General features: G+C 37.6%; 1 long non-coding RNA gene and 1 other non-coding gene across 4 annotated transcripts in view; one reads left to right on the plus strand and one right to left on the minus strand.

The window, feature by feature from the left end:
* The window catches only part of LOC141372518 (uncharacterized), a 116,971-nt gene that overhangs the window by 45,694 nt on the left and 46,437 nt on the right, over positions 1 to 24,840 (plus strand). For 2 of the 3 annotated variants that reach the window (XR_012377784.1, XR_012377785.1), the window contains 2 exons: positions 750 to 867; positions 2,683 to 2,820. This is a non-coding gene — a long non-coding RNA (uncharacterized lncRNA). The remainder of the gene's footprint in view (positions 1 to 749; positions 868 to 2,682; positions 2,821 to 24,840) is intronic. The other variant, XR_012377786.1, reaches the window with a different exon arrangement.
* On the minus strand, positions 10,761 to 10,863 carry LOC112826298 (U6 spliceosomal RNA). Its single transcript, XR_003208907.1, has one exon. It is a non-coding gene; the product is annotated as a U6 spliceosomal RNA (small nuclear RNA).

Consider the following 24,840-nt stretch of genomic DNA (forward strand, 5'->3'; position numbering starts at 1 on the left):
TAGGGAATTGTGTCTCTTTTGCTCACTGCTGTTACCTCAACCCTCAAAGTGTACCTGGTGTTTAGAAGGCACTTATTCATTATTTGTTAGTGAATGGATTGCACTTTCTACTTACCCATTACTATTTCAAAAAGAGCACTTCAAAATGAAACTGACACTTCAAACAACCATGTCCATGCAAATAATTTTTATTAACTGCTTCTTCATTGGGTGGAGAAAGCTCTGGGGTAGAGCAGAATTCAAATCCAAGACTACCCAGTCTCAGAGCCAAATGTTGGATGAATTAGACCCATTCAGTTATTTCTCCCTGAAAAAACTGAAGGGATTTTTGTGGCAAAAAAAAAACAAAATAACAATAACAAAATAAATGAAAACCAAATCAATATTATACAACTATATAGAGTTCACACAACAGTGAGCCTCATGGTATATTCCACATTTATATCTTTATCCATATTTTTATGTCTATGCCCATGTTTATGCCACCCAAGATAAATATGGTAGAAAAGATTCACTGGGTCTGTTGCTAGGGGACGGTTATGAAAATTGTAACTTCTTATGACCCTTCCTCTGCTGAAGAAAATTCTCTATTTTGGGGTTTTGTGTGAAAAAAAAAAAAAGATGAGAAAGAAACACTGTGAAGCAGGCAGCTACCAAGAAGAGTGTTGGTCGATGCTGGGTGAATTTGAGAGAGGTTTTTCCTACTCTCTCTGAAGTGTAATCCTTTTTTTTTTTTTTTTTTCCTTCAGGAGTCATCTCCAGAGACAGGAAGGAGAAACATTCTGCATGAGGATGTGTCCATCTCAGGGGAAGCATATGAAACTGTAGAAGCAGCTCACACAACAAAGCATTTGTTTTTGAAATTAGGTAAGAGAATCCCATGTTATGGCTGTGAGAGATGCAAGTGAGTGTTTAACGATTCACATTGCCTGAGGCTTTCTAGTATCTTTTTTGTAGCCCAAATTCTTAATAGAAAATGTACAGATTAGTATAATCAGTGCATTAAACTTTATAATATATATAATAGGATGTCAAATAGGATACTTAGGTTTTAGAATTTTTGCAAAGATCCAAAGCCAAGAACAAATAAACCTCATGTTCTGTACTCAGAAAGTCCACTACCTTCTTACCAGGTATTAGTGACAAAAGCTAGTTCAGAAAATGCCTAGTCACCAACTCTCCCCACCTCTCCCCCGCCCCCAGTATTACCCCACCCAAAGTAAGAGGAAGGTTGTGTGGGGGAGAGAGGTGGTAAGTCTCCTGGAGAAAGCAGAGCTTGGGTAAGAATGAAAGCACCACTCTTCCCTTTCTAAAACACAGTGGGAGAACTCCAGGAGGATCACATAAAGATTGACAGTTCCTGCCAGGGCAGCCTGGCAAGCCAAATATAGCAGGATGTGTGCTGGGCTGCAGAACACAAACGTCCCCGTCTGTGCCATCATTAATGCTGAACATAGTCAGAGAGACTGAATTTGGGAAGAGCGTCTGGGAGTCTGAAGCATACATCCTTATCCTTTTCAGTCCTCCTCATCCATATGAGGAAGAATAAATGTGTCCCTGAAGTTTGGAAGTATACACCGATGCAGTGTGGTCTTGAGGTTTCTGTAGCAGAAACGCCTATATTAACAGCACTTGAAGGGATGGTGGCACAGTGTACCTGGGAGGAAAATAGTGGTAACCCTACTCCATCTCTATTTCCCATAATCCTCTGAAATGTCATGGGGACTCTGGTAGTTTCCAGAGCTGAATGGAAAGGAACATGAAGGCAGTAGAAGAGGGTGGGCTTTGGGGCTGCTAGGTAGTTGCTGGGCCAATTTCGTAAGGCTCAATTTAAAGAAAAAGTTGGATACCCAATCTGCTGTAAAAGGAAAACTGCCCTGGGGAGGAGAGGGGGATGTAACCATTTGAATAAGGGCAAATTAATAGAGTTTCAGAGACAATGTCATGTCACCCACATTTCTGCCCAATTAAGGAAAACATTCATTTTCTTCTCAAGCTCTATTCAGCAAATAACTTAGTATTTTTGCTTTATTTTTCCATCAAAGTAGGAAAAGGATAAGTCTCTCTTTATTGCTATAATAGGTAAGAAAACACAGATCCCAGAAGCAGATAGCCAAAGAACACAAAATACCTAAAGAAGGGAAAGATCAAGTAGAACATTAGGATCACCAAAAACAAATAAGCAATTCTCAGAGTACTAAGGAATTAATGGGAAAAATCCTGCCAGTAATTTGGAGAAAACAAACCTCCTAAGGAACACCGTTGATAAAAGCTTGGTACACAAGCAGAAAAGAAGTGTTGTCTATAACTAATAATAAGGGCTGAAATACAAGTAAGCAACAACCTGGAGCAGGTAGGTGTGGGCAAAGTATGGTATAGGAAACACCAAGGAGAGTTCAGAGAATTTGGGTAATGTATGAAGAAAAAAATCAGGATAGGTCCTATGGTAGATTGTATTTTCCCAAGATGAACACCACCATTGGATCCATGCCCCGTTCTCCATTTATAATGACATTAACAACCCTTCCATCAAGTGACAGAATCTCTATCCCCTCTCCTTGGACCCAGGCAGACCTTTGTGACTGATTTGCTCATGGAACACAACAGAAGTAAGTTCTGTATGACTTCCAAGTCTAGGTTTTTCTATCGTCTTCTCTTGGGACACTTGCTCTGTAAATCCAGACACCTTGATATGAGGAGGCCAAGAGGAAGCCTCTGTAAAGGCACACAAGATGGGACCCATACCAAGAGGAACTGAATCCCCAGGCCCTCAGCCTTCCCTGAGCTCCAGCTGACAACTAACCTCAAAGTGCCAGCCATGTGAGTGAGCCATTCTGGAAGTGAGTCATCCAATGTCCAGTTGGGGGATGTCACATGAAACAGAGATAAGCCTTTCCCACTGTGCCATGCCCAGGTTGCCGATTCTGTGCTAAATATGTGGTGTTGTTTTAAGCCACTAAGTTTGCCAGAGTGGAATGGGCAATAAATAACCAGAACAAGACCAGAAAGGGAATTATTTACCTAGCCAAAGCTAGCTGAGTTTCCACAGTTCTTTGAAAGGAGGAATTGAAAGTTTCCCTCAGTACTCCATTTTGTATAATAATACAAATATGACAAATATGTCATTTCCCCCACACTTTATTACCTCCTAAATAGTGTATGTGTAGAGAATTCTCACTTCATTATATAGGTTAGGTGTTCTCAATAATTCTCTTGGCAGTCCTTACTAAATTTTGAATTATACTTTAAGTAAAAGTATTGTTTTGGTTCAGTCTATAGAATGTTCAATTTCAAACAACATAATGGTTAATAACCTGTTACCCTAAAAGGGGTACAGAGCATAAACAATACTCTACAAAATTGTGATTTGCTCAGGCTACTTTTTGATTAGGTGAGTAACACGCTATAGTTATAAAGATTGTTGTGTGGGAAAAAGAATGCTTCCTGAAACATTTTTTCCCAAAGCAGAGTGGTGTATTTCCAAGAAGTATAATCCAGACCCTCTGTGTAACAATAGTGAGTACAAGGATCCATTAAGTGTGTCTTTGTAAAATATACATAGCACATAATTTATTCATTTAAACATACTTTAGCAAAGATTTATTTGAGAACCACTGTGTGCCAACATAAGCTTAGACATAGAAGATACAGAGGTGAATGAAACACATTGTTCCCTGATGGGACACTAAGATGGTAAAAAATATATATACTGAAGTAGATAAAAGAGATAGCATGCCAAGGTGGGATGGGGGTGGGCAAGCAAGGTTGCTCTTTTATATAGGATGTTCAGGAAAACCCTCCTGATGCAGTAACATTTGAGCAAAGAGTAAATCAGATAGCTACCTGGGAGAAGCATATTTCATGTTAAGGAAACAGCAAATGGAAACACTGCAAAATGAGAGCAATCTTAGTGCATTCAGAGGGCTCAAAGACACCATTGTGGCTGCAATAGAGCAAGCAAGGTGCTGAGTGGAAAGATAAGCAGTACTGGGTGGGAGAGACAGGTCATGCAGAGACATGGGATATAATAGAGACATTGAAAGGGATTTAGCTCAAAGAACAAATATTGTGAAGATGTCAATGCTACCTAGAGCAATCTACACATTTAATGCAATCCCTATCAAAATACCATCAACTTCTTTCAAAGAAAGGGAACAAATAATCCTAAAATTTGTATGGAACCAGAAAAGACCCCGAATAGTCAGAGGAATGTGGAAAAAGAAAAGCAAAGCTCGTGGCATCACAATTCCGGACTTCCAGCTCTATTACAAAGCTGTCATCATCAGGACAGTATGGTACTGGCACAAAAACAGACACATAGATCAATGGAACAGAATCGAGAGCCCAGAAATGGACCCTCAACTCTATGGTCACCTCATCTTCTACAAAGCAGGAAAGAATGTCCAGTGGAAAAAGACAGTCTCTTCAACAAATGATGTTGGGAAAATTGGACAGCCACATGCAGAAGAATGAAACTGGACCATTTCCTTACACCACACACAAAATAGACTCAAAATGGTTGAAAGACCTCAATGTGAGACAGGAGTCCATCAAAATCCTAAAGCAGAACACAGGCAGCCACCTTTTCGACCTCAGCCGCAGGCACTTCTTCCTAGAAACATCGCCAAAGGCAAGGGAAGCAAGGGCAAAAATGAACTATTGGGACTTCATCAAGATAAAAAGCTTTTGCACAGCAAAGGAAACAGTCAACAAAACCAAAAGACAACGGATAGAAAGGGAGAAGATATTTGCAAATGACATATCAGATAAAGGGCTAGTATCCAAAATCTAGAAAGAACTTATCAAACTCAACACCCAAAGAACAAATGATCCAATCAAGAAATGGGCAGAAGACATGAACAGACATTTTTCCAAAGAAGACATCCAAATGGCCAACAGACACATGAAAAAGTGTTCAACATCGCTTGATATGAGGGAAATCCAAATCAAAACCTCAATGAGATACCACCTCATGCCAGTCAGAATGGCTAAAATTAACAAGTCAGGAAATGACAGATGTTGGCGGGGATGCGGAGAAAGGGGAACCCTCCTACACTGTTGGTGGGAATGCAAGCTGGTGCAGCCACTCTGGAAAACAGTATGGAGGTTCCTCAAACAGTTGAAAATAGAGCCACTCTATGACCCAGCAACAGCACTACTGGATATTTACCCCAAAGATACAAATGTAGGGACCCGAAGGGGTACATGCACCCCAATGTTTATAGCAGCAATGTCCAGAACAGCCAAACTATGGAAAGAGCCAAGATGTCCATCCCGAGATGAATGGATAAAGAAGAAGTGGTATATATATACAATGGAATATTATGCAGCCATCAAAAGGAATGCAATCTTGCCACTTGCAACGACGTGGATGGAACTGGAGGGTGTTATGCTGAGTGAAATAAGTCAACCAGAGAAAGATATGTATCATATGGTCTCACTGATATGAGGAATTCTTAATCTCAGGAAACAAACTGAGGGTTGCTGAAGTGGTGGGGGGTGGGAGAGATGGGGTGGCTGGGTGATAGATATTGGGGAGGGTATGTGCTATGGTGAGCGCTGTGAATTGTGTAAGACTGTTGAATCGCAGACCTGCACCTCTGGAAAAGATAATACATTATATGTTAAAAAGAAAAGAAGAAGATAGTAGGCAGGATAAAATGAAGGGGGGAAAATCGGAGGGGGAGACGAACCATGAGAGACTATAGACTCTGAGAAAGAAACTGAGGGTTCTAGAGGGGAGGGGCGTGGGGGGATGGGTTAGCCTGGTGATGGGTATTAAAGAGGGCATGTACTGAATGGAGCACTGGGTGTTATACACAAATAATGAACCATGGAATGCTACATCAGAAAGTAATGATGTAATGTACGGTGATTAACATAATATAATAAAATTTTAAAAAATAATATAAAAAATAAAAAGAAAAGGATTTAGCTTTTATTGAATGATTATAAATATACATATGCATTATAGAATGAATGCTTGTGCCTTCCCCAAAATTAATATGTTGAAGTCCTAACTTGGAGATGGAGCTTTGGGGAGGTAATTAGGGTTAGATTAGGGTGGAGGGTGGAACTTTCATGATGGAATTACTGGTCTTCTAAGAAAAACAAGAGAGAAATTTCTCTCATTCTCTGCACTCACGTACTAAGGAAAGGCCACGTGAGGACTTAGCAAGAAAGCAGCTGTCTACAAGCCAGGAAGGGAACCCTCACCCAAACCCAGCCTTCCTGGCACTCTGATCATGAACTTCTGACCTCTAAAACGGTGAGAAAAGAAATCTTTGTTGTTGAAGCCACCCAGCCTGTGGTATTTTGTTTTATATACATATGCTATACAGTACAACTGCAGGGTCAAATGGGTTTTAAGTCAAGCCTGACATACAATTTTCTTTGAAAATATCCTCTTTTTTTCCTCCTCTCACATCCTCAGTCCACTTTTACTAGCTTTCTGGTAACAAAGGTGCTAATTGTGCAGTTCTTTGCCTAAAATTACCTAATAATTGGTTTCAATTACAACTTTTCCAGTTGTACTTCTAAAATGCTAGTTTTCTGAAATTTGAGCAAAAACATGAGCTTTGGGAGGTGTGTCACTCTGCTGATTGAAATGTCTTTTGTTAAAGTCTTTTACAAACTGTGTCACAAAAATTAAAATAAAAAGTCTTCTCTAATATGCGTATTACAATTTTATTGGTAGGGATTTTATAGATTGCCCTGGCTCTATGAAGAAAATGGTATTTTCTTAATTGAGTGAGAAACTCTTGTCCATTATATGGAATTCCTTTGGTCTATAGTTATTGTTTGCTTGCTTGCTTACCAATTAAGTGAATATTTCTCTTATTATCAGGTGTTTCCTTTGGTTAAAACAGATGGGACTTCTGACTTTTCTTTTGGGGGTTTAGCTATCTAATTTCACACATAAGAGACTATAAGGCAGAGTTGAATTTTGCCTGCCAGCACAGGCTCTCAAGAGCCAGTGACTTTTTCACCTCTCCTGGCTACATTTTATGTTCAGGTAGTTTCTCCTGAGCTCTTTAGAAGTCCCATGTCATCTCTGTGATTACTGCCAGGTTTGTTTTCTCTAGGTTTCTGTCTTTGATTTTTGCAGGAGTGCTCGGCACCACAGGATGGTAAATCCTTTGAGGATACAGAGACTCACTTCACTTCCTGGAGCACCTCTTACTCTCATTTCCTTCATCTCTTTCCTTGTTCCTTGTGTCACTTCTCAGCACTGCTTCCTGCTCCTGTTCCTGCTCCATCCCCTCCCCTTTTCCCTCCTTCCCTAGTCTTTCTCTTCTCCAGCATTTGTATTCAGGCTCCTTGGCTCACATTTTTTTCTAGGTTTCTGTGGGATTTTCACCAACTTTCTGCACGATGGGTGGGACTGTTTATCATTTCTCAGTCAAGACTGTTTTTAGGAGGAGAAATAATTGCCTTCTTGGCATTCATCTCCAGTAAACAAACACAGAAGAAGCAAGCAAACCAACAAGCCCTAGCATGGGGGGGGGGGGGGTGGGGGGGGGCTTTCTTCTCCCTGCCTTTAAGACTCATGAAGTCGTAATGGGCCAGACATCACAAGTGTAGAGTTAGGGCAGAAATGGTTCTTCGGACCTCTGCTCTTGAACTTTTAACTATGAGCAGAGGTTCTGTAAGAAATCTGTAATGTTTTCAAATCCAAAGGGCAAGGAGATTATGAGTTAACATCTGGGCCCATAACATTTCTAAGAATGAGATGATATATCATTTGGGGGAAAAACTGAACCCCTCTTATAAAGAACGTGGCTCACCTTGTGCGGTACTTCCCCCACAGACATAAATGTGGTATTTATGTCCTAGGGAAAACAAGGTCACAAAAATAAAGTGCATTGACGGTATTATAGAGACTCAAAAAATACATTTTTTCCAACTTTGTTTGGATTCTCCATCTTTCATGGCAGCTTTGGTTTTTATGCTTATGAGTCATAGTAAGAAAATTTCAAAACAAAGCTGACAAGATTTATAGAGATTTCATTCCCTTATTTTTAAAAGAAACACTTTTATTGGAGGAAGGTAGGCATTCATCTCTCTCATATGTCGTTGTCTTGATTGCATTGGGCACCATAGCAAAAATGTTCATCTGGTTGTTTACGGAGAAGCAAATAATCCTATTAAGTTTAGACTAGAAAAATTTAAAGAGCCACATAATTCTGAACTTTGGAGTCAAAGAGATCTGGCTTTACCTCTTGTTCCCTGTGTGGCCACAGACAACTTTCTTAAGCTCATTGAGCCTGAGTTTTCCTATCTAGAAAACCAAACTTTAATATTTGTGCCTACCTCTTAGGATTATCATGAGAATTCAATGAGGCAATAGCACATGAGGCACAGTTAGCAGCATGCCCGGCACAGAGTAAATGCTCAGTAAATACTAGATCATATTATTAGAATTTACTGTTATGATCATTTTGCATTTTCATTGTCTATGACTTATTAACAGCAGTAAGTAGTGTATTTTCCTCCACTACTAACTGGAAACCTCAGTCAATTCACTTAGCCTTCTTTATCCCTCGTATATATATATATATCCTCCTAAATGAGATGTCCTTTATATGTAGAGGATTATGACAGCTACTTAACTCTCCATAACCTATTTTTAGATCCGCATTTTGTTGTCCAAATGATAATATTTAATGACAGAGGTTCTGTGACATGCTAGTTCTATGGTTTGAGTTACAAAAGGAACTTTAGGGTGCTATGGATCTGCTCCTTTTCCCTCATCATACAAACACATTCTCTGTGATTACTGTTGATGATATCCAGAATCTCTATTAAATTAATACATTATGACAATAAGTCATTGTAACATACAACCTCTTATAACACATATTTTTGACTTTACTAATTTCCAAATAAAAATAACTGTCTTTCTGTCTCTGTCCCTTCTATCTAATAATTGAGACCTTCATATATGTAAGTTAATAATAGAATCCAGTTGCTAGTGTTCTGCTAACTAGAAACTAATTATGTACATATTGTTTTGCTTCTTCTGAGGAAGACTGAATTCAACTGAGTTTAAAATGTCTTGACCAAACAAAAAAGCAGGAAATAGTAACTGGTAAAACCAGGATTCAACATTGGTCTGTCAATCACAAAGGAAGTGGCCTTAACTATCACATATGACCATACAGTGTATGGATGACTGCTAAGGAAGATTTTCTTCCTTTCTTCTTCCCCCAGTCTCTCTTCCCATTATAGGGAAAGATATTCCCCAAAGTGAACAATACCAAACTGTGGTGTATGTGGTATTGCTTTCCTTTTCCCATGCATTATTCAGGTGGTTGTTGACCCATAGGGGCTACACCTGTTACTCTACAGACAGCCTACAAATCTTACAGTATAAATAATAGAAGAGCTTGATGGATTCTTGTGAATTTACACACCATGCCAAGTTTCCAGCAACCTAGCTCTACCAGTTTCTGTGTTAGTTGACACAGGGTGGAATATTTACACTGCTGATTTCTCGGAAAGGTAGTAAGAGCTGTGTGGCAATAAAGGATCATTTAGCTCATCTATTGGCTGGAACTTATATTTTAAAAATGTAGGCTAGATGCATTCTTAACAGATAATCTTTAAATCATCCCAGCTGCATTTGATATATGGAGAAACCACAGGAGGTGGTATATGTTCAAGTGGCTACAGACATTTGCTGGGGGTGTTTTATCGCATGTGTGTGCAAAGCTCCAGAGCAAATGCAATTTGTCTTCCAAAAATGACATTATACAGCTTTACATGAACTTGGCATGAGTTAAGGCATCTTTTGTGCTTCACGGTTAGTATTTAGATACAGAAATTAGTCATGAAAGATGTAATGCAGTTATTTATAAATGACTGCTTTGCTAAAAATAATTTCGGTTGCATACAAGAAATCCTGTCTTCTCCAAATTGTGTCAGATTTTCACTGTCTTCAGATTACACTTCAGAGCATAGTTTCAATGGCTTATCTACCCACATACACATGCGCGTGCGCACACACACACACACACACACGTACACATACATACACATATACCCCTTGGGGTCCTTGGTTAAGAATTAGAGAGTAGTGACTTGGCTCTTCTGCAGGAGAGGTTCTTTGCTGAACATCTCAGATCCTAGCCCTTGGGTGCCCCATTTCTGGAATTCCTTCCCAGAGCAGTTCAATCTTCTTGATGTGGTGCTAGTTGGTGTGGCTTCTGGAGAATATGCCTCACTTAGTCACATGACTAAAATGAGACAGCCCAAATCTGCTATTGCCAAATATGATAATACCATCAAGGCAAGTCTTTGTTTAGAACTTTGGAACTTTTATTTGATGCATCAAGATGACTTGATAGAATTGTGATAAATTTCTCTCTACTAGTTCATTAAATAATATTCTTGCTCTATATTTGTATTTTGGTGATTTGTTACTAAAGTTTAAATGAACGTGTTAAAAACATCAGAAAAAAAAAATTCACCTGGTCCTCCCACTTGGATTTGCCAATGAAAAAGCCCCATCCAAGATCATTCTTTTCCACTATTTTCTATTTCAGCTCCCTTTTTATTTACTTCATAGCATTCATTCATCACAATTTGTAATTACTTTACTTCTTTTACATCAACTTCAGAGAGCACAGATCTTGCCTATTTTTTTTTTTACCATTGGATCAAGCAAGCCCTCTGAATGGCAAAATGAAGTCCCTCAATAAATATTTATTGAACCAATGACTGAAGTATATTCTTAATCCCCTTTATCTACTTCACTCCAAAATATGGAACATTTCATGAATTGCATGTCATCCTTGTGCAAGGGCCATGCTAATCTCTGTATCATTTCAATTCTCGAGTATGTGCTGTTGAAGCGAGGGCTATCCTATAAGATTTGAAGACATATATTCTAAAACAAAGGTCCTGGGTTCTGATCTGAGTGTCCTTTCACATAGCTTTATAAATAATGTTTGAGAGGGCAAACAAGAAGTAGACTCTAGAATATATAAAAATATTTTTCTACAGACAACCAAGCTGAGAATGGTAGACTTTGGGTGGAAATATTGGGGAAAGGAAGGAAGGGAGTTTGAATAAGTATGGGAATTATATTTGCTTTAATCTAGCCTTAATATATTAAGTTAAAATTCCATACTGAGTTGGAGAAAGAATCGTCTTAATATTAAATAAAAAAAGTGGTTTTGCCACCATTAAGCCAGAATCTAGAACAAGTATAGGCGATAGCAAAATTCTTGATCAAGAAATTGGCCTTGAGTTGGTTTCTTCTTAGTCCTGTTCTCTTATAGCATACATTTTGAGATTATAAGCAGGTCTCGGTCACCTATGTAAGTGCTAATGACTGAATCAAAATGGTGCCTATTGATTGTCAAATCTATGCTATTGACTTCAGAGTCAATATTAAATGTGAAAAAATGGAAAGAAAGCTACTGGGCAAAGTGAACTATATTAATCTTCCTCAGGGCAAATGTGAGCCTGCTCATCCTGAAAGTAAATAGCCATCTTACAAGTACTTATGTAAAAGGGTATTTAGGGATGTGTGTGTGTGTGTGTGTGTGTGTGTGTGTGTGTGTGTGTTTGCAAACAGCATAGATGGATGGACAGACAGAAACAGGTATCAAATGCTTTAAATTTACCAATATATGACAGAATTATTTATGCTAAACAATTAGGCACAAATTGATTTTTCAAGAGTCTGAAAATGGCTCAGTGACTTATGATACACCCTTATGATCCAATATTTTCATAAAAGAAGCTCATTTCCCAAAATGTCCATGCTCTCACGCTCACCATAGAGATGACTCTCCATCAATTCCACCCTTTGGCTTAGAAGACAACCTCTGCCTGTCTCTCCACACGTTATTATTCAAGGTTGAAAGACTTGCTAAACTTACTGGTAAATGAACGTCTTCATTAGTTCACATTTTCACTAGTGTAGAATTACTTTACCTCACAGTGGGGATACAGTCTTTTAGGCCTTTATTATTTTCCTTGGGCTTTTCCTTGGGCTTCCTTCTTTGGGATCTGAAAGATAGTTAGTGGAATCCTTACCTGGGTCTTTTTTCCATATGAAAGCACACACAGCTCAGGACCCAGGGCCTGCATTTTAGAATATATGTCTTCAAATCTTACAGGATAGCCCAGGATCCTGGAATTGAACCCTGTGTTGGTTTCCCTGCTCAGCACAGAGTCTGCTTCTCCTTCTGCCCCTGCCCTGCTCATGCTTTCTCTCTCTCTCAAATAAATAAATAAAAATCTTAAAAAAAAAAGAATACACTTATCATAATGAGGAGAAGGTAATGCATGCAACTGCTGAATCATACTGTACCTGAAAGTAATATGACACTGTATGCTAATTATACTTCAATTTAAAAAAAATCTGATAGAACAAGTTCTCCCTGTTTATTCTTCCTTTTTAAGGTTTTAGTCATTTGTGGATCTTTATTTTTCAAATAACATTTTAAGTAACTTTACTGAGTTCTCAAATATCTAAATAGATCTCAATTGATTTTGTACTAAATTTATAGAAGAAAAGATACAGTACCGTCATCTGTATAACATCAAGAACTTTTATCCATGACCATGGAATGTTTCTCTATTTGTCTTCTATTAGAGTATTAATTTTCCCCAAAGAGGATATGAGGTAAGTGTAGTAAATGGGAAGATTTAGCAAGGCCCATTTGCTAGGATTCTTTTGGGGGTATCTTTGTCTTCAGAGAAAAGGAGCATCCTTTTCTCTGGTCATAGGGAGGGCACCTCTCACGTGAGAATTTTATGATCTGTTTCAGTAGAGAAGGGTGGGGGGAAGGTCAGAGTGACCTTTCTACTTCTGCCATTTTCTCAGACTCCTTCAGCTTAAAATAGTCAATACGTCAAAGTGCCATATTTGGAGTTAGCATGTCCTGAACTCTATCAAGTACAAAGAGAAATCCTCAAATATTAACCATATATAAGCCTCATGAATGCTATATATAGGTCAGTTTTAAAAGAATTTCAAAAAAAGAGAAATATAATATTCCTGCAAATAATTTCTATTTTCTGGTTCAAATCTAATGATTTTTTAAAGTAGAACTTTTACTTAGAATTGCACTAGTAGAAAATTGAGGGGGAAATTCTACTGGTAATGAGCAAAAATTATTAATATAATTTAATTTACTGGGAAAGTGACTATTTCTAAGGAAAACAAAGCAATCTATTTCAGACTGATCACAAAGAGTAAACCCCAATATGCTTCATGGTTAATTCTTTAGGACCTAAGTTTTAATTATGGAAGATTCTCATAGAAACATTATTTGATGAGAGAGAGAGAGAGAGAGAAGAGCAAGAGACTTTCCTATTCACTCTCTTCCTTCCTATCCACTTTCCCAAACATTATGTGATAGTTGAGCCTTGCCAATATAATTCTACTTAATCATTTTTATGACAGTTAAGTTGCCAAATTTTTCATCAAACATCAACTAAATGTTGGAAAAATACAGTTTGTGGGACATTTAATTTAGTGCTCTACAAAATAAAAGAGAGAGAGATTATGTAAAGACTGAATTTATACATGCAAGGCAAATGGAAGAAATGGGGATGTTTTTCTGATAGTCAGTGTTGACATCAAATTTAACCTTGGGATACCTGGAATGAAGTGTCTTCTGACGGAAAGTAGTTGAGAAACTAGCCCCAATTTTTCACTTCACTTCAAGTAAATAGCACCTATTTCACTTCAAGGAAAAAAAAATTGGTTTTATGCTAAAGAAAGAAAAACTACAGAAGGAAAAGCTAAACACCAATACCTTAGGAGTTGAGGAACCTATTTAATTGTTATTTTTAAAAAGAGCTTGATGGAAATCACTTACAAATTTGGATCACAATCTGCGTTACTTAACATAGGTTACTGTTATCTGTGGTTCTAATCTGAGATAACCTGACAGTTTAACCATGGCTAAGAGATCTCTTTTGTTCAACAGCGTTTTGTTAACCAGCTGTCTTTTTGAGGTAGAAAACTGAATTTGTTAATATAAATAACACACCGGGAGGATATGAACTGTCAAAACAGTGTAAAAGACCTCAATCTAATTTTTATATTCCTGTCATCCTGGGTGGGTTCCCTGAGAGACAATAATGAAGAGTGCAGAGGGAAAACTCTTAGAGGATTTTTTACTCTTACAATTTATAGTAAATTGTTTTTTGACAGCTAGCTTAGGGCTTTGCCCCTCCTCTTCTAAGGAATCATGCAAAGAATGTGTGAGCCTAGGAGTCTAAGGCAGTATTTTTCTTAAACTGATAATGAACACAGAGCCAAAACTGAAACCCAAGGTCACAGATAATGGAAAATACACCATAGGCATTTTCATTGCGTTTATGTTTTTAATGATGTCTTCATTGTCTCTTATTGGATTTTTGTTTTGTTTTCTTTTTACAGTCACTTATGTTTCCTGCTCTTTGCCATTTGCTTTCGGGCTGGCACTAGCACTTCCATAAAATATCTTAATGGCCCCCCGCAGGGCTTCTGTAGTGAAGGGTCTGCTAATGTTTCCATTATGACCCTGGTCTCAGAGATCTTTATATCACAGTCATCCTAATTTGCATTAGACCATGGGGAACATGTCACATAGGTCAGTCTTGGGAGCAATATTTTTTGATACACTTGGAAAAAATTATAGATTAAATTCCTCAGCAGTTGTGTAGCTCTAGAGCACTGAATCTAGTTACAGTAGCATTTGCTAGGGTTTTAGCTGAGTAACTTCCATAAAAGTTAATTGAAATTATCTGAATGAAGCCTCAGGTGATGCTTCGAAAATAGAGACTAACCGTGTACTGCTTTGTTCTCCTCTCACCTTCTTCTTTGCCTGAAATAGTGCTGTAGCTGATTGAGCTAGAATATCATCTTATAGATGAAGGTGGAATGACATAATAATTAAAAACAAACTGTACCTTTGTTTAATAAAGACTCCCAATATGAATACAAGACAAAGCAGTTGTTTTGAAATGTTAGAGTGACCTAGAGTAGTGATAAAAGAAAGATGCAAATGCCCATGGCATAGAGCCCCTGGGAACAGACATGCTGTCCCAGTGTGGGGGTGTCACACTTGATGTGAATACAAAGGGAATTAGATACTAATTTGCAAAATGTTTGTGATCTATTTTTTTGTTATAAAATGTGATGAGTATTTCAAAAATTTTATTTAAATCCTGAATAAAAAGTCAAGAAATTAATAAAAAAATAAAAGGGAAAGATTCTATCCAAAAATATAGATGGTTTAAAAGTTTTTAGACATGTAGCATTCGTTTATTCTTTGAATCTTTACAATAATCTTTTGAATCATGGGAAAGATTCCAATTTTCAAAATAAGTAAACAAATTACTGGCAGCATGGATTTTGCAGGTAGACCTGGATTTAAATCCTGCCCTACCATTTACTAAGTGAAGGTTTGGAGCAAGTTACTCAATTTCATCAGTTACGAACTTGCACATGGGGAATGGTGCTATTGTAAGGGACCAATGAGATTCATACATCATTTCACACCATCTTAGCACAAAGAAGGCACTGAGATTGTTCTTTCCTCAACTTGTTTCTTTGAGAATATGGGGGCTTATTTAACATCATAGAAGGTTAATAGCAAAGATAAAATTAAAATATGAGTGGTTTGACTTTTGGCCTGAATTTGTTACACTCTATACCTTGCTCCTCACAATTAAAGATAATTCACCAAATATTCTCACATAATTTTACTTTAGTTTACTCATTTTCTAATCAGATTAGAAAGGGTTGTATTTGTGGAAGCATGGTATAGAACAAAGTATTATGTGAATAACAGAACAATATATGATCTCAAGGAGGAAAATTTCTTTCCTTCCAAATGAATCTGGAAAAAACAAGGAAAATGAGAAAAATTTGTACTATCCACCAGAAGTCATGAAACAAAATGTGTAGAATCTACCACAAGGTCCCACAGAAAACTAAAACCTAGAATGTGAAAATTGAAGGAGATAAAGTTAACCTATATAGATAATAACATATTGTGACCTTTCATTCTTGATATCTAAATCACTCTCTAGTGAGTTAGTTATTTTACACAGAGTATCACACAGGATGTGTTTCGAGAAAAAACTTAAATTACAGTGTAATTATATGTGTCCAATTGCCTGGAATAGTTTCTGTTTAGGTTTGCTGTCCTTGTGTAATTATTAATAGGCCACCTTTCACTCTCAAGCAGTGTCTATATCTGGATGATGAATTATATGGTCACCCTTTCAGTTAAGGACACAAATCCCTGTTGTGAGGATAGGTAGCATTCTATCATAATTCTTAACCCAATACCAGGCACATAATCACTTTGGCTACATACGTTCATTACTCCTTATCACAATCGAGCCCCCAGAGTTCAGGGCTTTTTTTTAAAACAGAGTGTGAAACTGGGAATGACTATCAGATTGGGACCAGAGTGTGAATGTTTGTAGGAACAGAAGAAGGAGAGCCACAGTGGGATACGTACACTAAATTGAAATTAAAGCATTAATATTTTTAAACTGTTGCTAGTGAGGAACGATGAATGGTGGGTAGCAGCCAGACTGAGTGTCCAGATGCTGGTCAATTTCTCGTATATGACCCAGTTACATACTCAAAGCCCAAGGTTTGGAGTGCATATTCAATTGTTGATAACATTGTCACTATTGTTAACAGCCACATCATTTCTTCCTATAGACTGTTTTGATTGATTATATATATATATATATATGTATATATCTCATATATATATATATATATACACCATATATATATATGAGAAAATTTATCATGTTATGCTAGTTCACTATGATCAGTTGTTTGTCTTAGTTTCTTGTTGGAGTGAATAGATTAACTCCTGTATACCAGTTAAATTACTGGGTTGAACCATATGAAATTGTTGCTTTTTAATCCTTTGCCTTAAAAGCAGAATTCTATCTGGCTTAATCTAATATAATCCTATTAAGATAGGAAAAGGATGATGGAGAGCTTAATTTAGCATGGTAAATGATCCTGAAGCAAGACAGAGAGGGAAAGAGAGTGAGGAGGAGGAGGGGGGTAGGGGGGTATAGGTAAAAGTGTGAGGGAGGAGGTGGGGGGTGGAAATAGGGAAAAGTTACTAAGAAATGCCTATTGAACACCTATTTCCACATGCCAAGGAACTGTGCCAGGTACCTGGGACTTAAAATAGACATTCTCTCTTCTGTCATGGCACAGGCTATTGGGAATATAAATTAAAAGTTCATTATGTACTTTATCCATTCACCTGTCAATGGACAACTGGGCTCTTTCCATAGTTTGGCTATTGTGGACATTGCTGCTATAAACAGTGGTGTGCAGGGTATTGTGCTAAGCGAAATAAGTCAATCAGAGAAAGACAATTATCGTATGGTCTCATGTGCAGAACTTAAGAAACAAAACAGGATTATAGGGAAGGGAAGGAAAACTGAATGGGAAGAAATCAGAGAGGGAGACAAACCATGAAAGACTTAACTATAGGAAACAAACAGGGTTGTTGGAGGGGAGGTGGGTGGGGAGAAGGAGTAACTGAGTGATGGGCATAAAGGAGGGCAGGTGATGTGATGAGCACTGGGTGTTCTATGCAACAGATGAATAACTGAACTCTACATCTGAAACTAATGATACACTATATGTTAACTAACTGAATTTAAATAAAATAAGTTAAAACACAAAAAAAGAGTTCATCATCTCTTTTTGTCTTGTTTTTAAAGATAAATTCTGATAGAACAGCTTCTCTTCCTCCTTTTGTTTTATATTTTCCTCTTTCCCTTTTTAGGTTTTCTTCCATTCCAGAATATTTTTATATTAATTTGCAATCATTTTTGCTCCTCAGTCTGAAAGCCTAAACTCCTATCACTCTAAAGCATCTACTTCATTATGGCTTGTATTAGTTCCTTGTTTTGAGATCTGTGCCTCCTTCTCTCAAAGCACCCCCCAAGGTAAGCCCCTTGAAGACAGGGAATGAGAATTATTCATCTTAATTAACATGTGCTGTACTCATTATATTCCTGGGCTTAGATGTTGCTCAATAAATTCTCATGAAAGCAAATAATGTCCAGTGTACATTGATGCACTGTCTAGGCTATTGAGCTTCAGCAAGTATGAACATATTGATAATATAGGTATAACCATTGCTACTCACTACCCAGAAATTAGATGTAGTCACTGGATATTATGTTTTGAGATCAATTAAAATAATTTGTTTTTCTCATATATGGGTAGCCTCAGGCTCTGTTTCCCCTCAGTCTCTTTTTTAATGTGAACTTTAATGGGAATTATTTTTTATTAAGCAGAATGAAATAAAAGAGTTTTGCAATTTGACTCAGTGTTTGCTGCTTTTTTATGCAGTCATGCATGAGCTAAAAATTTTTACTAAATGATATAAAACATGATGAAAATTTTCTGTGAAAAGCTACAGGAGCCTTCAACTATCTAATTTTTCTCCTTACCTCTTTTCCTGAAAGGAGACCTTGAATCTGTAACCTGAATCCCTCTTCCTTGTCCTGAGATGTCAGTGGAAGATTGGGACAGCCAAGCTGGAAGGTCATCAAGAGACTTGCTAATGCACTGTTTGTCTTGCTTCCTGCATTTCACAATTTTTATAATGTTGAATCCACTTGAATAACATAATAGGAAATACATAGCAATTTACTCCTTAAAACAAATGGGAATCCACCTATGTGTATATTGTGGGGAGGAATTATGTGCACATACACACACAATGCACATTTCATTTTAGATTTGAGAAAATATATAAGAAAATATTAATATATTCAGTTGAAATTTTGTTCCATATATATTACACAGTATATTTTTATATTGTGTATATATATATGTTAAATATATATAACATATATGTGTATATGTTATACTTTAGTTAAACAGCTTATTATTTAAACTGGTTCTACTAATAAATGTATATATTGCCCTCTAAATACACTATTCCTGGCAATATTTTTAAAGAAGCATTAAGTAGTAAATTTTGAATAAGTTTATGTGTTTTATAGAGAATTTTTTCCAAAAGAATCATTATAATGTTCTCCAAAACCTAGGGAAACCAAAATCTAGAATTATGAGTTTAGGAGTGAAAGGTTTTTTAGCAGCTTAGGGATTTGCCCTTAGCAGAGAACTGTCCCTGGTTCCCCTGGTTGATGGGCTGTGCTAGAGAATTGAAGGCTAATGTGTTCTGTCAGGTAAAGGTCACAATGACTCAGGGTTTTACTCTTTTTGGGTGAAAGACATCGAACTGATTCACAAAGTAATCACTTTGTTGTCTAAGAATAACAAACTGAGTTCTAGTAGTAAATTCTATTTTGGCAACTGGGGAACATCCTAAACAGTTTTTGTTTTTTAATTCAATTTATTTAACCTAAAGCAAAAACAAAAACAGTATACCCATTTCTCCCACTGTCAAACCCCTGCCTCTGGCAACCACCAATCAGTTCCTTGTATCAATGAGTTTTATATTTTATATAAAATTTTGCCTGACTTATTTCATTTAGCATGATGCCCTCGAGTTCATCCATGTTGCTGCAAATGGCAAGATTTCATTATCTTTTATGGTTGAGTGATATTCCATTGTGTATATATACCACGTCTTCTTTATACAGTCATCCACTGTTGGACATTTAGGTTGTTTCCCTATCTTGGTTATTGTGAATAATGCTTCAGTGAATATATGGGTGCATATATCTTTTTTTTTTATTTTTTATTGTTATGTTAATCACCATATATTATAACATTAGTTTTTGATATAGTGTTCCATGATTCATTGTTTGTACATAACACCCAGTGCTCCACGCAGAATGTGCCCTCTTTAATACCCATCACCAGGCTAACCCATCCCCTCCACCCCCTCCCCTCTAGAACCCTCAGTTTGTTTTTCAAAGTCCATCGTCTCTCATGGTTTGTCTCCCCCTCTGACTTACTCCCCTTCATTCTTCCCCTCCTGCTATCTTCTTCTTCTTTTTTTTTCTTCACATATATTGCATTATTTGTTTCAGAAGTACAGATCTGTGATTCAACAGTCTTACACAATTCACAGCGCTCACCATAGCACATACCCTCCCCAATGTCTATCACCCAGCCACCCCATCCCTCCCACCCCCCACCACTCCAGCAACACTCAGTTTGTTTCCTGAGATTAAGAATTCCTCATATCAGAGAGGTCATATGATACATGTCTTTCTCTGATTGACTTATTTCACTCAGCATAACACCCTCCAGTTCCATCCACATCATTGCAAATGGCAAGATCTCATTCCTTTTTATGACTGCATAATATTCCATTGTATATATATACCACTTCTTCTTTATCCATTCATCTGTCGATGGATATCTTGGCTTTTTCCACAGTTTGGCTATTGTGGACATTGCTGCTATAAACATTGGGGTGCACGTACCCCTTTGGGTCCCTACATTTGTATCTTTGTGGTAAATACCCAGTAGTGCAATTGCTGGATCGTATGGTAGCTCTATTTTCAACTGTTTGAGGAACCTCCATACTGTTTTCTAGAGGGGTTGCACCAGCTTGCATTCCCACCAACAGTGTAGGAGGGTTCCCCTTTCTCCGCATCCCCGCCAACATCTGTCGTTTCCTGACTTGTTAATTTTAGCCATTCTGACTGGTGTGAGGTGGTATCTCATTGAGGTTTTCATTTGGATTTCCCTGATGCCCAGTGATGTTGAGCACTTTTTCCTGTGTCTGTTGGCCATTTGGTTGTCTTCTTTGGAAAAATGTCTGTTCATGTCTTCTGCCCATTTCTTCATTGGATCATTTGTTCTTTGGGTGTTGAGTTTGATAAGTTCTTTCTAGATTTTGGATACTAGGCCTTTATCTGATATGTCATTTGCAAATATTTTCTCCCATTCTGTCAGTTGTCTTTTGGTTTTGTGGACTGTTTCTTTTGCTGTACAAAAGCATTTTATCTTGATGAAATCCCAATAGTTCATTTTTGCCCTTGCTTCCCTTGCCTTTGGCAATGTTTCTAGGAAGAAGTGGCTGCAGCTGAGGGCAAAGAAGTTGCTGCCTGTGTTCTCCTTTAGGATTTTGATGGACTCCTCTCTTACGTTTAGGTCTTTCAACCATTTGGAGTCTATTTTTGTGTGTGGAGTAAGGAAATGGTCCAGTTTCATTCTTCTGCATGTGGCTGTCCGATTTTCCAAACACCATTTGTGGAAGAGACTGTCTTTTTTCCATTGGACATTCTTTACTGCTTTGTCAAAGATAAGTTGACCATAGAGTTGAGGGTCCATTTCTGGGCTCTCTATTCTGTTCCATTGATCTATGTGTCTGTTTTTGTGCCAGTACCATACTGTCTTGATGATGACAGCTTTGTAATAGAGCTGGAAGTCCGGAATTGTGATGCCGCCAGCTTTGCTTTTCTTTTTCAATATTCCTCTGGCTATTCGGGGTCTCTTCTGGTTCCATATAAATTTTAGGATTCTTTGTTCCATTTCTTTGAAAAAAGTGGATGGTATTTTGATGGGGATTGCATTGAATGTGTAGATTGCTCCTGGTGGCATTGACATCCTCACAATGTTTGTTCTTCCAATCCATGAGCATGGAACGTTTTTCCATTTCTTTGTGTCTTCCTCAATTTCTTTCATGAGTATTTTATAGTTTTCTGAGTACAGATTCTTTGCCTCTTTGGTTAAATTTATTCCTAGGTATCTTATGGTTTTGGGTGCAATTGTAAATGGGATCGACTCCTTGATTTCTCTCTTCTGTCTTGTTGTTGGTGTATAGGAATGTCACTGATTTCTGTGCATTGATTTTATGTCGTGCCACTTTACTGAATTCCTGTATGAGTTCTAGCAGTTTTGGGGTGGAGTCTTTTGGGTTTTCCACATACACTATCATATCATCTGCAAAGAGTGAGAGTTTGACTTCCTCTTTGCTGATGTGGATGCCTTTGATTTCTTTTTGTTGTCTGATTTCTGTGGCTCGGACTTCTAATACTATGTTGAATAGCAGTGGTGATAGTGGACATCCCTGCCGCATTCCTGACCTTAGGGGAAAAGCTCTCCGCTTTTCCCCACTGAGAATGATATTCGCTGTAGGTTTTTCATAGATGGCTTTTATGATATTGAGGTATGTACCCTCTATCCCTATACTCTGAAGAGTTTTGATCAAGAAAGGATGCTGTACTTTGTCAAATGCTTTTTCTGCATCTGTTTAGAGGATCATATGATGGTTCTTTCTTTTGTTAATGTATTGTATCACGTTGATTGATTTGCAGATGTTGAACCAACCTTGCAGCCCAGGGATAAATCCCACTTGGTCATGGTGAATAATCCTTTTAATGTACTGTTGGATCCTACTGGCTAATATTTTGGTGAGAATTTTTGCATCCATGTTTATCAAGGATATTGATCTGTAATTCGCCTTTTTCATGGGGTCTTTGTCTGGTGTTGGGATCAAGGTAATGGTGGCCTCATAAAATGAGTTTGGAAGTTTTCCTTCCATTTCTATTTTTTGGAACAGTTTCAGGAGAATAGGTATTAATTCTTCTTTAAATGTCTGATAGAATTCCCCTGGGAAGCCCTGGGCTTTTGTTTGTTGGGAGATTTTTGATGACTGCTTCAATTTCCTTAGTGGTTATAGGTCTGTTCAGGTTTTCTATTTCTTCCTCGTTCAATTTTGGTAGTTGATACATCTCTAGGAATGCACCCATTTCTTCCAGGTTATCTACTTTGCTCATAATATGTTCTTATAACTGTTTGCATTTCTTTGGTGTTGGTTGTGATCTCTCCTCTTTCGTTCATGATTTTGTTGATTTGGGTCATTTCTCTTTTCTTTTTGATAAGTCTGGCCAGGGGTTTATCAATCTTCTTCATTCTTTCAAAGAACCAGCTCCTAGTTTCATTGATCTGTTCTACTGTTCTTTTGGGTTTAGTTCATTGATTTCTGCTCTGATCTTTATTATTTCTCTTTTCCTGCTGGGCTAAGGCTTTATTTGCTGTTTTTTCTCTAGCTCCTTTAGGTGTAGGGTTAGGTTGTGTATTTGAGACCTTTCTTGTTTCTTGAGAAAGGCTTGTATTGCTACATACTTTCCTTTTAGGACCGCCTTTGCTGTATCCCAAAGATTTTGAACAGTTGTGTTTTCATTTTCATTGGTTTCCATTAATTTTTTTAATTCTTCTTTAATTTCCTGGTTGACCCATTCATTCTTTAGTAGGATGCTCTTTAGCCTCCATGTATTTGAGTTCTTTCCGACTTACCTCTTGTGATTGAGTTCTAGTTTCAAAGCATTGTGGTCTGAAAATATGCAGGGAATGATCCCAATCTTTTGGTACCAGTTGAGACCTGATTTGTGACCTAGGATGTGATCAATTCTGGAGAATGTTCCATGGGCACTAGAGAAGAATGTGTATTCTGTTGCTTTGGGATGGAATGTTCTGAATATATCTGTGAAGTCCATTTGGTCCAGTGTGTCATTTAAAGTCTTTATTTCCTTGTTGATCTTTTGCTTAGATGATCTGTCCATTTCAGTCAGGGGGGTGTTAAAGCCCCCCACTATTATTGTATTGCCCTCAATGTGTTTCTTTGCTTTTGTTTTAATTGCCTTATATAATTGACTGCTGCCATGTTAGGGGCATAGATATTTATAATTGTTATATCTTCTTGTTGGATAGACCCTTTAAGTAGGATATAGTGTACTTCTTCATCTCTTATTACAGTCTGTTTTAAAATCTAATTTGTCTGATATAAGGATTGCCACCCCAGCTTTCTTTTGGTGTCCATTAGCATTGTAAATTGTTTTCCACCCCCTCACTTTCAATGTGGGGTTGTGTTTGGGTCTAAAATGAGTCTCTGGCAGACAGCATAATGATGGGTCTTGTTTTCTAATCCAATCTGATAGCCTGTGTCTTTTGATTGGGGCATTTCGCCCATTTACATTCTGGGTAACTATTGAAAGGTATGAATTTAGTGCCATTGTACCACCTGTAAGGTGACTGTTACTGTATATTGTCTCTGTTCCTTTCTGATCTATGCTGCTTTTAGGCTCTCTCTTTACTTAGAGGACCCCTTTCAATATTTCTTGTAGGGCTGGTTTCGTCATTGCAAATTCCTTTAGTTTTTGTTTGTCCTGGAAGCTTTTGATCTCTCCTTCTATTTTCAATGACAGCCTAGCTGGATATAGTATTCTTGGCTGCATATTTTTCTCATTTAATGCTCTGAATATATCATGCCAGTCCTTTCTGGCCTGCCAGGTCTCTCTGGAGAGGTCTGTTGCCAATCTAATGTTTCTACCACTTTAGGTTACAGATCTCTTCTCCCGAGCTGCTTTCAGGATTTTCTCTTTGTCTCTGAGACTCGTAAGTGTTACTATTAGATGTTGGGGTGTTGACCTATTTTTATTGAATTTGAGAGGGGTTCTCTCTGTCTCCTGGATTTTGATGCCTGTTTCCTTCCCCACATTAGGGAAGTTCTCTGCTATTATTTGCTCCAATATACCTTCTGCCCTCCTCTCTCTTTCTTCTTCTTCTGGGATCCCAATTATTCTAATGTTGTTTCGTCTTATCGTATTGCTTATCTCTCGAATTCTGCCCTTGTGATCCAGTAGTTGTTTAGCTCTCTTTTTCTCAGCTCTTTATTTTCCATCATTTGGTCTTCTATATCGCTGATTCTCTCTTCTGCCTCATTAATCCTAGTAGTTAGTGCCCCCGTTTTTGATTGCACCTCATCAATAGCCTTTTTGATTTCGACTTGGTTAGATTTTAGTTCTTTTATTTCTCCAGAAAGCATTTCTCTAATAACTTCCACACCTTTTTCAAGCACATGTAGTATCTTTAAAGTCATGATTCTGAACTCTAGGTCTGAC

Source organism: Callorhinus ursinus, unplaced genomic scaffold (genome assembly GCF_003265705.2).
Source record: "Callorhinus ursinus isolate GAN/ISIS: 27379988/994484 unplaced genomic scaffold, GSC_fseal_2.0 scaffold4, whole genome shotgun sequence".
Lineage (NCBI taxonomy): Eukaryota > Metazoa > Chordata > Mammalia > Carnivora > Otariidae > Callorhinus > Callorhinus ursinus.